Below are 15,231 nucleotides of genomic sequence, written 5' to 3' on the forward strand. Positions count from 1 at the left end.
GCTCCCTGCTCAGCGGGGACCCTGCTTCTCCCTCTCTCTCTGCCCCTCTCCCCTGCTTGTGCGCGCAGTGTTCTCTCTCGCCTTTTCTGTCAAATAAATAAAATCTTAAAAATAAATTTAAAAAATAAACACAGTAAACAGGGAAGGTCCTCATGTGCTCTTTGAGGGAGGAAAGTGAAACCCGGCATCTTGATCAGCTGAGAGCCTCTGTGCTCACTGGGGGCACCAGTCACACCACTGTTCTCTTGCTGCACAGACGTGGGATTACTCCCCTTCCACAGGGATTCTTCTCCTCCTCTCAGACTCTCTTCTCTACTTCCTACTAGACGGCCTTCCCCTGAGCTGTCAAACAGCACTCCTCTCCTCAGGGAACTATAGACGATGGTGGATGAAGCAACATCTGTAAACTCTGCCAGGCCTGGCAACTGCTTGCATCCTCCAGACCAGAGGTTGCCATTTGCATGGATGGGGTACATGGGATCCATGTGAACCTGGTGCAGCCCCTGAGGCCTGACCCTGGGACACTGAGGGGAGGGCTCGATGGACGTGTCACCGCACTGCGCTCACAGTTATGGGTGAGACCCGAAGACCAGATGCTGAACCGTATTCACCCTTTCGGTGTCCTGGGTTGACACGGATTAATCTGCTAAGAGCCTGTACAATCACTTAGGTCTTTAAACCAGCAAGTTTGGGAACTGGACATGGTGGCCACCTTCTGATCTGGAATCTGACAGACTCAAAAAAAGGGAGCTGAAGCTACCAACCTCATCCGTTTGCTTTCCCGTGTAAATTGTCAGAGTGACTATAAAATCAGTTGTAACTCATTTCAAACCCAGGCATGTACCTGTCATGCTTCATTTTAGAGAGTAATGGACTTAGAAATGTTTTAGGTTCCCACCAACTGTTCAAAAGCAGATAAGAAATATAACCAGCATGCATGGGGCTGAAGGAACACCATGTGACCAGCACATTACCATCCTATACGGCAGGTGTGCCTTTTTTCACTTAAAGACATCACTGGCCATTTAGAAAGTTTGGGGAGTGGAAGGCCTCTCTGACCAACATTGCTAGCTGTTACTGTTTCGGGAGGTAGACCTTATCAGCACCAAAGGAAAATCCTGGAGTTAATTCAGGAGGCATTTTAAAAGGACTGTTTTACCAACTGAAGGCCAAAAGGGCAATAGGAAACAAATGACCAGAAAATGAATTTTCTGCTGCTGGAATAAAAAAGTTCCCTAGAAATTAACATCTTTGCCCTGTTGATCCATTGATAGGGATTTCCAGTACTATTCAAAGAACTTTGCTTTTTTATCCCTGCCACACCTCTTGTTCTTTTCAGTGTTTATTTCTATTATCATCTACCAATATATGAGGCAATTTTGTGCATAAGGCCTTTCCTAAAGCTTGGCTAAGTTCTATTAACCTTTATGCGGTAGTTTATAGTTAAGATCTAAATGGCATTGGTGCATGTAAATAGTGTCTGTGGGCTCTGCCATCATGAGGAAAGCACTGTGCTTAAGTGGCTCCAACACATTTGCTCAGAACATTATGGAAGGAACTGCTGAGATCTCTGTAGGAAATTCTTTAGTGAAATTCTCCAAAAGATGAGCATCGCTTTGTAACAGACTTTTTGTTGAGTCTAGTAATTCTCTGGCAAGTGTGTGGAATCTGAGATTCTGTCTTTCCTTAACATCCATTTCTGACATGCTCACCTAAAAAGAAAAAATTTTCGAAGCCAAGAAATTTCAGCGGCTTTCAAATTTGTGATTTGTCTTCAAGGATGAATGGAAATTTTGAGAAATTTCTCTATATCTCAGGAGTAAATGCAAAGAAAGTAAAGACATCCTTTGGCCAGGTTGATACCATGGAGCAAATGTCTTTCCTTTCACCTTCTCTTGGTCAAAAACAGTCTATCTCTGACCCGTCTCTGGATCTGCCCATCCAGACTCAAGGGAGGCCCTACAGTATCTAAATGACCCAGTCAATCCACTGTTCAAAGCTCCCCAGAAACTTGACTGGCTTCATATCTACTTCTATCCATCCATCCATCCACTAATTAATATTCTACTGATCGCCTGTATTTGTGAGGCCCTCTGTTAAGATTCTGGGATACAACTGTGGGCAATAGGAGTATGGCTTTTCTCCTCACGGAGCTGTAAGTCTTAGCTGGGAAAAGACACATTCAAAGGGTAATTCCATAAATAATTATTTAATTGCAGCTGGATAAGTGCTCTAGAAGAAAAGCATGGTCCAAGGAGAGAATTTAACAGGGGTTTCTGGCCTCGTCTGGGCATGGAGATAGGGAAGGCACCAAAAAAAAAAAAAAAAAAAACCAACCACTTCTCTGAGGTAGTAACATTTGTGCTTGATTCTTAAAGGAAGAACGGGAATTCATTCATAAATAACCTGTGTAGAAAGGCGGGCTGGCGGGAGAATGGAAGGAGGGCAGGGAAGTGGGAGTTAGAGAATCTAGGCAGCCGCATAAGCAAACAGGAGTGCCTCGGTGTATGAAGGACCTGGGCACAGACAGTGACAAGGGAGAGCAGATCAGTGTGGCTGGAGCATGGCCAACAGGGGGCAGGGAGCAGAAGATCAGGCCAGATTTTACTCTCGGAAGTGTTTAGGAAGAAATAGTTGGGTTATCTTAGCTTGCTCCCAGAGCAGTCAAAATTCTGAACCTGTGGCCTTCCTGGGGTTTTCAAGCTGGTTGTGCCCTAAACCTGTCAGACCTACATCACCGAGGCCAAGCTGAATGACACAGAGCCAAAGCTACAAGTGATGAACAGTCAATCAAGAGCATAAATACAAAATGAGTGTGTGGACCTGGTCTGACTCTTAATTTGACTAAGTCAACCATAATTAAACATTTGGGGAACACTGACGAAATAGAATGTGGATTAAATATTAGATGATATAAAGAGATCATTGTTCATTTGTAAATATAAAAATGGTATTGTGTTTGAGAAAGAAAATGTTCTTATTTTCTCATAGTATTTAAGAAAGAAACGTCATGATATCTATGATTTAAATTAAATTCAGCAAAATTTTCAGGAGCTATAAATGTAAACAAGCAACTGCAAAATACAAACTAAAAAGTTTCCTAAAAAGAGATTTTATATAATCTCAATGAGAATACATTCCAGGATATAGAGAACAAGAGGAGCAAAGAGCAAAGAGTAAACCATAAAGTGTGCTTTAGAAACAGCAAGTGTTGGGGCGCCTGGGTGGCACAGCAGTTAAGCATCTGCTTTCGGCTCAGGGCGTGATCCCGGCGTTATGGGATCGAGCCCCACGTCAGGCTCCTCCGCTGTGAGCCTGCTTCTTCCTGTCCCACTCCCCCTGCTTGTGTTCCCTCTCTTGCTGGCTGTCTCTATCTCTGTGGAATAAATAAATAAAATCTTTAAACAACAACAAAAAAAAAGAAACAGCAAGTGTTTGGAATTCTTGGGTCTGTTAAAAGGAATGCTGAGAAACAAAACTAGGAAATAGAGTTGGCCCCCATTACAAAGGGCCTTGAATGCCAGACAAAAGAGTGAGGGCACTCAAGGACCACGGAGAGTATGTAAGCAAGGGAGAAGCATGAATGCAGGAAAAAGAGTAATTATGCCACCGTGCATATGACAGAGGAGCCTGGAGACTTATTATAATAAATAGTTACTGTGCTCGTTGCAAGTGTGAGACGTTGTGAGCAAAAGGGTCCCTGCCCACTGGAGGCTACAGTCTAATGGAGGAATGAAATGTGAAATAACCACACAAGTAAGAGTTGTGAGGGAAAGTACAGGGTGTTAGGAGAGCTCACAAGGAAACTAATGTAGATGAAGAGATCAGGGATTCTTACGTGAAGAGGCAACATCTACTGGGATGTAGAGATGCTCAGGAGTAAGCCAAGCGGGGACCAGAGAGAAGGGCTGGCGGGCAGAGGAGCAGGCCAAGCACAGGCTCTGTGGCAGGAGGGAAAGTGGCCCTTGTGACCTTCCAAAAGAGGCCAGTAGAGCACAGCAGGAGATGGGGGGATTGTGGCTTGAGATAGGGCAGCGTGAGGCCGAACTACCTTGGACACAGCTGACGGGGCCAGGAGCCAACACCTGACCAAAAGACAAACTCCCTGAAGCTCTCCAGTGCCCTATGAGGTGACCTGCAGTGACACCAGCTATTGACCTGAACCAATTAAAGCTTCTCTCTTGGGAAGTTTGAATACGGGAGAGAGGGAGAGAAAGACCCAGAAAGAGAAAAAAGCAAACTGACCGATAACTAGAATGTAGTCAAGCGGAGGCACAGAAACAGAGATGTGGGCCAGGTAGCCCATATTTAATATCTTGGCCTTTATCTTAAGAACAAATACTGGTGAGGAGTGATAAGAGCCTGACCTAGCACTGTGGAAGCAGAAATGAAGAGGCGGTGGTGGTTCGAAAAATAAAAATGTCCACAAACTCTTTGACATCTCTCCCTTAAGTGCCTCATGCTGCGTTGTGGGCTGTACTTAGCGATTTGTTTCTAACGAATAGAATATTGCAAAACCGATGGTGTACGATTTTCAAGATTGGGTTATAAAGAGACTGCGGCTTCGATCTTAAGTCTCCCCTCCCTCACCCCTCTCCCTTTCTCACTCTACCTGTGGGGAGGAGCCGAACGTCCTGTGGTAAGCAACCCTATGGAGATGACCCACTTGGTAAGGAGCTCAAGTCTCTGGCCAACAGCCAGCAAGGAACAGAGACCTGCTAACACCCACATGGATGATCTCTGAAGCAGATTCTCCAGCCCTGATCAAGCTTTGAGATGACCGCAGCCCAAGCAAGAGCCTGCCTATAACCTCATGAGACCAACTAAGCTAAGCCACTCTCGGATTCTTAATCCTCAGGAGCTGCATGAAACCAGCTGCATGATGCCGCATCAGATAATGAATTCGGAGGGGAACGGATGACATTGGCATTGCACAGGGAGAATTGCTAGGACTTGGTAATGATAGCTATTGGTCATAAGGAGAGAAAAAAGAAGTCAAAAGGATTCTGAACTTTGAGTCTGGCTCACTGAGGTCCCATTTTAGAGAAGGGGAAAGAACACAGGAGGAAGAACTTCAGAGGAAAAGAAATTTTCCATTTGAATTTATGGAAAATGAGATGCTGGTGAGATTTTCAGGGCAAGTGGCCAAGAGATTTGGAAATCTGGGAAAGTGGTAAAGTGGTCATTGGAGAGCAGAGAACCATGGCAGTGGAGGGCATCCCCACGGAAGGCAAGGAGATAAAGAGAGAGGAAAGGCAAACCATAAGGAACATATGCATTTATGAAACTAAAGGAGTAAAAGAAGTAATGCTCAGAAAAAAAGGGTGAAGAGCCCAAAGACAGTCTTGATGAAGACGAGATGTTCCATAGTGCCAAAAACTGTATAAAGGGGATCTCTACGTCTGGAAACTCTACCACATTTACCTTGTAAATCCATTCATTGGATGCTTTAGAAATCTCCTACTTGGAGATTGGCTACATGGGTGAAATCAAATTTCAAAGCCTACAGCAGAGAAAACAAGATCTTGAATTGTGGTGACCCTAGCAAAGCATTTGCCATCATGTAAAGCTCTGTCCAGGCCACCTATGTGTCATTCTATAATGTCTCTCTCAAACTGCAAAGGAAGGAATGTTTGTGATTATCTCTCTTCTTACAAATGGGGATTTTTCAAGTTGCAAAATATGGAGGCTACTCATTCACCTCAGGGTAAGAGTTTCCATTGTAGGAAACTTGGGAGGGTTGGGGAAGCAAAGTGAATGGTTTCCAGAGCTACACGGCAGGCCTCATGGAGAGCTAGAATGTTGTTTGGAAAAAAACAGCAGTCTCTCCAGCACCCTGCCCCTCCTGAAGATCTCCTGCATCCTATTCCTTTCTCTATGGGCTTATTCTACTGCTGGTTTTCTATACCTTCTTTCATCACCTCCATTACTGAAGTCATCTCTTGCCTCACCATTTCTGCTTACTGCCTTCTCTTTCCACATCCCTGGCTTTCTGCACTGACACTGAACTACCTTGTTTGTAAACGAGTCTGATTTTCTCTCTTTCTGGGTCTCTCTTTCTGTCTCAAGTTCAGACTTCCCTTTGATTGGTTCAGATAATAACAATCCAGTGCCACTCTCCACTACCTCAAGGGGGCCTGAAGAGCCTAACGCAGGCTATCCTTTTGGTCAGATGTTGACTCCTGTTGTGGTCATGGTGATGGGAGAGATGGGCATCAAAACTAGAGAATTCCCCGCGGCCTCTTTTTCCCAAAAGGAGGCAGCAGGCCTATGAATCTTAGTGATCTTTGAAGTATAAATTCCCCAGTGAATAAATGATAGAAATGGTTCAAAGTTTCCTCTTCCAAGCATGGATTTATTCCAAACAGCTTTTTATCTTTAATATTAGTTTAATTTAGCAGAAACTACCTGTGGTACTAAACCTCAAAGTAGCACAGGCTGGCTGCTTATAGATTAAAAACCCAAGGCAGACATAGAAAATACAAGCAAGGAAGCCTTTGTAGACTGAAAAGGCCTAAATTATTTCAGTGAACTCTGCCTAACCTTAGCCAGTTAGTTCCTGCTTTTCTTTTTTTTCTTTTTATTTTTTTTATTTTATTTTTTTTGGTGGGAGGGAGAGAGAAAGCGCAAGCCGGGGGGGGGGGTTGGGGGGTGCAGATGGAAAGGGAGAAAGAGAATCTTAAGCAGGTTCCATGCTCAGCAAGGGGCCCTCGCAGGGCCTGGTCATGACCTGAGCCAAAATCAAAAGTCGGGCATTTAAAACCGATTGAACCACCCAGGTGCCCCTCCTGCTTTTCATTCTTATTCATTCATTCAGCACCACTACTTGGTGGGCATTTTCTTAAACTGATAAATTTATAAGGAGAGTTAATAGAGAAACCCCACCCTCAAGGAGCTAATCTCCAAGGGAGGAGAAAGGAGCTGCATCTTCCTTCCCACCTCTCTTTGGTCTAGTTCAACTGTCTCTCCCCGCCTTCACCTTGTGCATCTTCTGGAAACACATGTGTTGAAAAAGAAGAGTTGATATTCAGTTCTCCATGTGTCTTTACTATACTTGACAAGAATTTAGAGAAAATTTAACTGAGGAGCACCTGGATGGCTCCGTCAGTTAAATGTCCAACTCTTGGTTTTGGCTCAAGTCATGATCTCAGGGTGCAGGCATGGAGCCCTGCATCAGGCTCCACACTCAGCAGGGCGTCTGCTTGAGGATTCTCTCTCTCTCTCTCTCAAAGAAATAAATCTTTAAAAAAAGAAAAAGAAAGAAAGAAAGAAAGAGAGAGGGATGGAGGGAGGGAGGGAGAGAGAGAGAAAGAAATCCTAACTAACTCTGGTTCTACTAACAGATAAAAAAGTAAATGTGGTTGGAAGAAAGGGGCCTGGGGGACAGAGTTTTTTTTTTTTTTAATTTGTATGCCTTATATTGTTCAAATTTTTATAAACTTTTATTTAGAAATTATTTTTTACAATGGAAAAATAAGTCAAATAAGTTTTTTTTTAAGTTTTTGTCTATAAAGAAGGAAAAGAAATGAGAAGGGATGGGCAACTATGAACAAATAGAGTTGGTAAAATTTTCCATGACCCTACTGGCAAGATTATTTTGGTTTCATTAAAAACAAAACAAAACAAAACAAAAAAAGAAACAAAAAAAGCCATCTCAAAGGAAGCATTGTGAAGTGAAGGAAGAACATACTATGCTGTAAGTGGCTGAAAAAATTTCTTTTGTCCTTTAGATTTGCTTCATACACATAGATTGCTTTCTTATCCTTGAAATTCACATGACCACATTCCTTCTGCACTATAGAAAAGCAACTGACATGATAAAATAAGCAAGCATTAGATTTTAGAGGTAGGCAATGGAAAATCTGGCGGTAAGGGGCCAACAGGGCATGGTTTCTTATATGTGTGAGCTTCCTGTAATGTGGAATGCGTACGTGTGAAATCACCAGTCACTACATTTGCAATAACTTAATAACATGACCGTTCCTCCACCCGTCCTCTTTCCCCACACCGAGTTGCAGTTTCACACGGGGCTACTTACTGCGAAGCTTCGCAAAGAAAGAAGGAAGTACACCCACCAATGAGGCAGCAGTGTGTTTCAAACGCCACATTCTGAACTTGATGAAAGTTTCTTTTATCACCTTTATTAGTAATGCTACATAGTTCAGAGTGGATGGTCCAAATCTTGTATTTAATTGTCTCCCTGTGCCCTGGACCTTTCAAATGTATGAATCATGATTTAAAAGGCTTTTCCTCACTGAGGCAGAGTTAACAGACAAGACAATCCTAGCCAGGGTCAGCTTCATTCTGCCGCAAGACTGGCACCTGCTCCCTCATCTGAACTAAAAAGGGAAGGAAAAAATGGGATATTAAAGCACCCGGGTCCTTTTTTCTGATGCCAGGAAAGAGATGAGAGGTCCTGTTTCTAGACTGTTGTTCACGCTGCTAAAGGGTCGCGAAGTATTTAACACTTAGGGGAATTAGTTCCTACCTCCCCAGCAAATAGCTCCGCAGGGGCGAGGCAGCAGCTGGCCAGTGGGGCCCAGTAATCCCCAGCAGCACACCAGGGGCTAACAGGAGATTACTGTGTTTGAGGAAACTGATAGGATCTAGAGAGAAACCAAAGCTTAATACCTTGTCTGTCACTCCTCTTAAAAATTAGGAAATGGCAAAAATAGGCAAATTGCTGCTTGAGGAGTGACTAAGGAGAAAGAAGGAAATCTGGGGCCTACGGCATTTTTCTAGAGCTTGGTACCAAGGCAGATAGAGGCAGATAGGGCTGTGGAAATGGCTAATTTAGCAATAATTCAGAATAATGCCATACCCTAGAACAGAGTCAAAGTGGTATTTTACATGGCTATTCAGTCAGCAGAGCCTACCAGCTGACAAATGAACGTGGTATCTGGCTCCCAAAGAGAAAGCAAACCATGAACATGTAAATATTTTAATTAAAGTACAATATGGAACTCACTGAACTTCATATTGAACTTGGGACTACTATGACCCACGACTTTAATCTTAAGCTCTGACACTGTTAAACATAAGCAGCAAGTGAGAATGCGATGTTTTACTTAAAAAAAAATGCATTTTTGAAAAATCCAGAAGCTAAGGATTATTAACCATTCTAAAAGCGTAACAAAAGTTATGAATGCTCATTCTATCATTTACAATTTTGGAAAAATGTTGTTCATCTGTCCTTTAATTTTATGAGACAATTTTGAAAAACATCAATCAAAGGTCTGCTCTGAATCTCCAGGTGTGAAAACGGGGTATGATGGGAAATCCAGATGGTCAAAGGATCAGCAGAGTTTTTATATTTGTGATTGGTAGAGAGAAGGAGGCCTGTGTCTGAAGTACAACAGATGGGAAATGCCAACTTCATCACTAAAAGTATTATCTTCACTCCCACCCCACAGTCTGGAAACAAGCCATGCTGTTGCTCTGTTTAAAGATGGCAGTCCTTTTCTAGACGAGGGGCAACTTAATGGACCCATTTAATTACCTTCACGCAACTCCTCTTTGGGTTAAGATGTAGCCAACACTATCTCCATTAGTTAATAAAAGGAGTTACTGCCAGTCATTTAAAAATGGCAGTCTTATTAGAGATTTTAGGTACTACAAGTACATTTTATTATTCTGAAAGGCAAACTGAAAAAAAAAATTTACAGCTGAGTGAGCAAGAAAGTGTGCAAACTAATGCACACATGCATCTGAGCATGTGCACACCTAAGCACAGTTACATTTTTAAGTAGCAGGAAAAAAATCATTCTTTGCATGTTTAAGAGATCTCACTGGCAGCTCAACCACCTCCCCCAGCCTCTGGCCTCAGGCTGGTAGAGTCACTATTATTACCTTCTGCCTAAAACCAAAGGGGACAGTTACTCAAGGTCCTATAGCCAATTAAAGAGAAGGGGGGGGGGCATAGAGAGAGAAGAGGTGGGGACAGAAAGAGAGGGAGAAAAAGAGAGAAAGAGAGGGAGAGGGTGGCAGGGCAAGGGAAGGGGGGAGGAAGGATGTGCTCTCATCCAACATCAGCTTCTATTTAAGTACCCAGCTCAGCAGACCATCCAATCTTAGGAGTTCCTGTCATCTGCTTGGAGTTCTGGCCTATGTTTGTCCTGATTTGGATTACTGCTAAAATAGAAAAACAACCCCACGCATGAAGCAGGTGGAGTAGAAGAAAACATAAATTTTCCTTTAAAAATATTTGGAATTGAAAGTCTTCAGAAATGGATGCTATAAATACAAGATTGGCTAATGTTCAAAACTATTTGTAATTTTTCCTTATTTAACTTAAATTATTTATCTCAAAATGAAACCACAACTATTTGTAAAGATGATGTTTTCTGACTCTTGATTTGGGAGTATCTGCCAGAAAACAACTGAGGTATACACAAAGTTCACAAATCCATACACACACCAGGTGAATGAGGTCAGAAGACTTTGTGTAACCAATTTCAGCTGCTTTTCTTTCTAAGGAAAAATCTGCATCACTTTCATTTGAGCGTTGTTTTTTTTTTAACTCAAATCAAAAGGATGACAAAGAATTAATAGCCTTATTCGATTTTAAAAACCTTACAAATTGACAGAAAGATATAAAACACATAAGAAAATGTTCGAAGGACATACATACTTTGTAAATAGCCAATAATCATTTGAAAGGATGTTTAAGGACATTAAGAATCTAAGGAGTCAAAATTACAAGCATGAGACACCATTTTTCACTTGTCATACTGGAAAAAAAAATTGAAAACAATACGTGTACTGTTGGGGAATGTGTATAAAAATAAGTACAATGGTATAGACTGCTAGTATAAACTGAATCAGCCTTTCTGAAGGACTGTTTGTGAGTGTGTGTGTTTTAAAACCTTAAAAGAATGAGCACTCTTTGATTTAGCAACTAGATACCTAGAAGTTTATCAAAAAAAGCATCGTAGATGTGCTTCAAATATAGCCACTAATAAGGATACTCATTAGAGAGCTCCACATAGTGTCAAAAACTTGGAGACAGCCTAGATATCCAACAACAGAGAATTGTTGAAATTCTTTATAAAACATTTATAGGACAGAACACTATGCAGAAGCAGAAAAATATTTAATGTTCACAACACATTAAGTGAAAAAGATTTCCACACGACTTATTGCACTGTTTCAGTTTTGTAGCCACACCAAAACTAACAAAATAAATCATGCCACAGGTGGTTATCTCTGGGAACTGGGAACACTGGTGATTTTTATTTGATTCTCGTTGTTTACCTATCTTATTACTAGTGTTGTTATTACATTTTTCTAAACAATTGTGTCCAGATATAATTCACAAATCACACAATTATGTTATTACTTCTAAGAAAAAGGCAATAAAGTTATTCTTACTGATTGAGGCAGAGCTTTTGGGGACAAACATTTCATTCATATTTTATCTCAGTTACTTTAACACCGGGTTCACATCCAACAGCTGTGCAGCACTTTGCATTTTACGATGCACCTTTACCTTTGCACTAGGGTCTTCTAGCCAAGAGGACCTCATCACAGACGAACAACATATAATGACCTATACCTATCACAGCACCAGTAATTAAATCTCATTGGGGGTCTTTGCTCCCACTTAACAGAAATTACGCTGTAAATAAGAGAGCAGAAAGAGCCTTATTCTTTTTTTTTTTTAAAGATTATTTATTTATTTGACAGAGAGAGAGAAAGAGCACACAAAGAGGGGGAGCAGCAGAGGGAGAGGGAGAAGCAGGCTCTCTGCTGAGCAGGGAGCCTGATGTGAGGTTCGATCCCAGGACCCTGGGATCATGACCTGAGCTGAAGGCAGATGCTTAACTGACTGAGAGACCCAGGCAGGCACCCATAAAGAGCCTTATTCTAAAGCCTTAGATATATGTCAGGTCCCCCTTTCTGACACACTGTGGGTCTTCACAGAATTCCCAGCATGACTCATACAAAAGAGAGACATAATAGGACATCCGTCTTTCTCCGTTGCTTTTCTCATGACATCAAGGATTAACACCCACACGGGAAGTGCAAAACTGGGGCAGCCATGGACACATCTGAATACGTACCTTATAATGTTCTTTTCATTTTTCATTATTAACACACAAAGCTAACTTTTCAGATGTGAATAAAATCTGCATTCAGAGACACCCCAAACATTGGTCAGCGCCTCACTGAAAGGACCTTAGTGATGCTGGGAACCTTGAAAAGGGGAGTGTGGTGGGGTCTGCCCCCTTTGGGTTGCTGGGGGCCAGGGACCGTCTAGGGGTGGAGCACACTGCTTGCTCTCAGAGGGTGGGAAGAGCCGAAGTGTTGAAAAACAAGGGTCAGTACAAGGGTTAAATGAAAGTGAAATCGTGCTGACCCAGAAATGCAAATCAGGGTGCCCCAGCTCTCTGTAGAACTTGTGGCACCTGAACACTGTATTCTTCCTTCAGATTACCTCGTGTCCCAGGAGAGGCTCCGGCGAGTTCCAGAAAAGAGGTGAAACGTGGAGGGAAGCAGCAGGCAGCAGCGGAATCTAATTTTATTTGAGAAGCATCTCCACAATTTATAGTGGACTTCTCACAAGAAAAAAAAAAAAGGCAGTTTTGAAGTTTATTTCCCTTTCTTTATATTGCTTTTACTACCCTTACTAGTCCAAATTCAAAGCACAAAATCAGAGGTGATTTTAAAACTGTCTCTGAACGAATCATAAAAGTAGGAGCGCAGGAGCTTAGAGATTTATAATGCTTATCTGCATTTTCTTCTACAAAGTTACAAAGTATGCAGGAAGCTCCCAGCTGCTGGGAGAAAAAGCTTCCTGAAATATAAATTCCAGGTAAATAACATCATGGTTCTCATCGCTAATGGAATTATGAGGGAGAAAGGGAGGGAAGACAGAGGCAAGAAAGAGGCGAGGGAAGAGAAGAGAAATGATAAATTAGAGAAGAAATGGGTGCACATTTTAAAGAAAAAGAAACCACAATCAGAGAGGGTCTTGTAGTTGGGGGAAAACATGGAACCAAGTAAGTCAAGGACAGATAGCAAATAGATGGCAAATGTGGGTCAAGAGCCAAATGGCTCAGGCTTGAACCCAGGCTCCACACCTAATTTCTGGGTGACTTTAGGCAAGTTACTTAACCTCCTGAAGGCCTGTTGAGAGACATTAATTGCCAGAATCTACGCAAAGCGCCTGGAGTAATGCTGGGGCAGGGTGAGTGTTCAAGGACTACAAGCTTCATGGACAGCCCCTCCCGGGCCCAGAGGGAGGCATGAGCCCAACTCCCAACCTCCACCTTCCTCTGTCTCCACGCCTGTGGTCCTTTGATGACAATGGCCATTTGGGGGCCTGGCCACACACCAAAGACATGGGGTGCTGAACTTCTGAGTTCAGATCCGTTGTGTTACTTGCCAGCTGTTCCTGTGTTAATTTATGCAACAAATACTTCCCGACTATTCACTAGCTTCAGGCTCTGGGCTAGGGTCTAATGAATGAAAATAGGCATACCCTGCCCTCATGCAGCCTACAGGCTCATGGAAGAGCCAGAGAGTAATAAAAGAATTAAGCAAGTACAAATAAATTTAAAACGAGGAAAGAGGCACACATACCATTAAGTACATATAAGTCCCTTGAGGAAGACACTACTGAGCTGAGCTCTGTCAGTGGAGTGGGCAACAGCCTCAACTATGAAAGGGCAAGGAAGAACCATCTAGGCTGAGGGAACAGCTGGAAGAGTGGAAGCCCAGAAAATGAGAAGAGACTGGAGTGGTCATCTGGAGCCAAACCAGGCAGGGCATGGTGGACCTGGTTAAGGACTTTGGTCTTTACCCTAAAAGAGAATAGAAAAATCTGTGGAGGATTTTTAATCAAGAAAATCCCATGGTCATACATGAGTTCAGAGAAGACCACTGAAACTTTGGTGTGGGGGATAGATTTGAGAAGGACAAGGTAGATGACCGAGGTGGCTACTGAGCTGCCCATGGAGGGCAGACAGTGGCTGGGGCCGGAATGGAAGCCATGCAGGGTGTCTACAGATGGGTGGACATTACATCAGCACAACTCGGAAGTTGGACACAGAGGGAGGATTCCTCGCTGGAGAGAGAGCTAGAAGAATGCCAACTTTCAGGGAGGCTTGTTCTTGGGTTTAGTTTTAGGTATGTTTATGTGACCTGGGGAAAGACTTTCACCCTCTAGGCCTTAAAATCCTTGTAAGGATTAAATGAACTCACATGCCTATGAATGCCTGACAAAGAGTGGGTGCCCAGTAGCCAGAAACTGTGTTATTGGGATTTTAGACAAGAAATACTGAAGCAACTTTGTCTTGGCCTTCCACAGAGGGCAAGATCCTACACTTTCAGTCCAGATATCACCTTTTATTGTTGTTGTTGTTAAGATCTTATTTATTCATTTGACAGAGAGAGAGAAAGAGAGAGAGAGCCACAAGCAATGGGAGCAGGAGAAGGAGAAGCAGGTTCCCCACTGAGCCCTATGCAGGGCTTGAACCCAGAACCCTAGGTACATGACCTAAGCCAAAGGCAGACACTTAACCAACTGAGCCACCCAGGAGCAACCAGATATCACCTTTCTTGAGAGAGTATCTGATCCACAAATGCAAGGTCCTAAAATAGAATGCCCCATTTGAGCACAAAGTACATCAGGATTCTTGGATCACACTAGGGAGGAATTCACGTTTAATTTATGAGGACATTGCTTGATCTGCCCTTTTTAAAAAAAAAGAAATTACTATGAGAAGTCAAGTTCTGAGACTTGTATACGTGCTACTTTCTCTATTTCACATCTTGCACAGGGAAACAAGCTACGTCTGATTGTCTAATTTATGAACTTTTAGGATAAACATATATATTTAACAAATATTTCTTAAGCACCTCCTTTACATAGTGAACTATGGAATACAAAGACAAATAAGACACATTCCTTGTTCTTAATGAGTTTGTGGGCTGGTAGGAGTCACACATACACACTGAAATACCATGAGGGAATGTACGATGACAGATAGTAGGGAGCAAAGCTCTCACGTCTGGAAATAGAAGATCCTGAGTTTCAAACCAGAAAGTGGAACATAAGTGCTGCTTTCAAATGCTATGCCAGCCCCATGGTTTTGGTGGTGAAGGGTCCTGTTTAAGTTTGGGGGTCTGGAAAACCATCAGGATGGACACCCTCTCAACCCCAACATAACAGAAGATGAAAATACTGTCGGGTCTGGATATAATAAACATAAATAGTCAAAAATCATC

The 15,231-nt window shown here is 42.5% G+C and overlaps 1 long non-coding RNA gene across 1 annotated transcript in view; it reads right to left on the minus strand.

Moving 5' to 3' along the window:
* LOC109490560 overlaps positions 1 to 15,231 on the minus strand; it is a 124,419-nt gene that overhangs the window by 35,986 nt on the left and 73,202 nt on the right. The window lies entirely within an intron of this gene.

The sequence above is a fragment of the Ailuropoda melanoleuca genome, chromosome 20 (assembly GCF_002007445.2).
Source record: "Ailuropoda melanoleuca isolate Jingjing chromosome 20, ASM200744v2, whole genome shotgun sequence".
Classification (NCBI taxonomy): domain Eukaryota; kingdom Metazoa; phylum Chordata; class Mammalia; order Carnivora; family Ursidae; genus Ailuropoda; species Ailuropoda melanoleuca.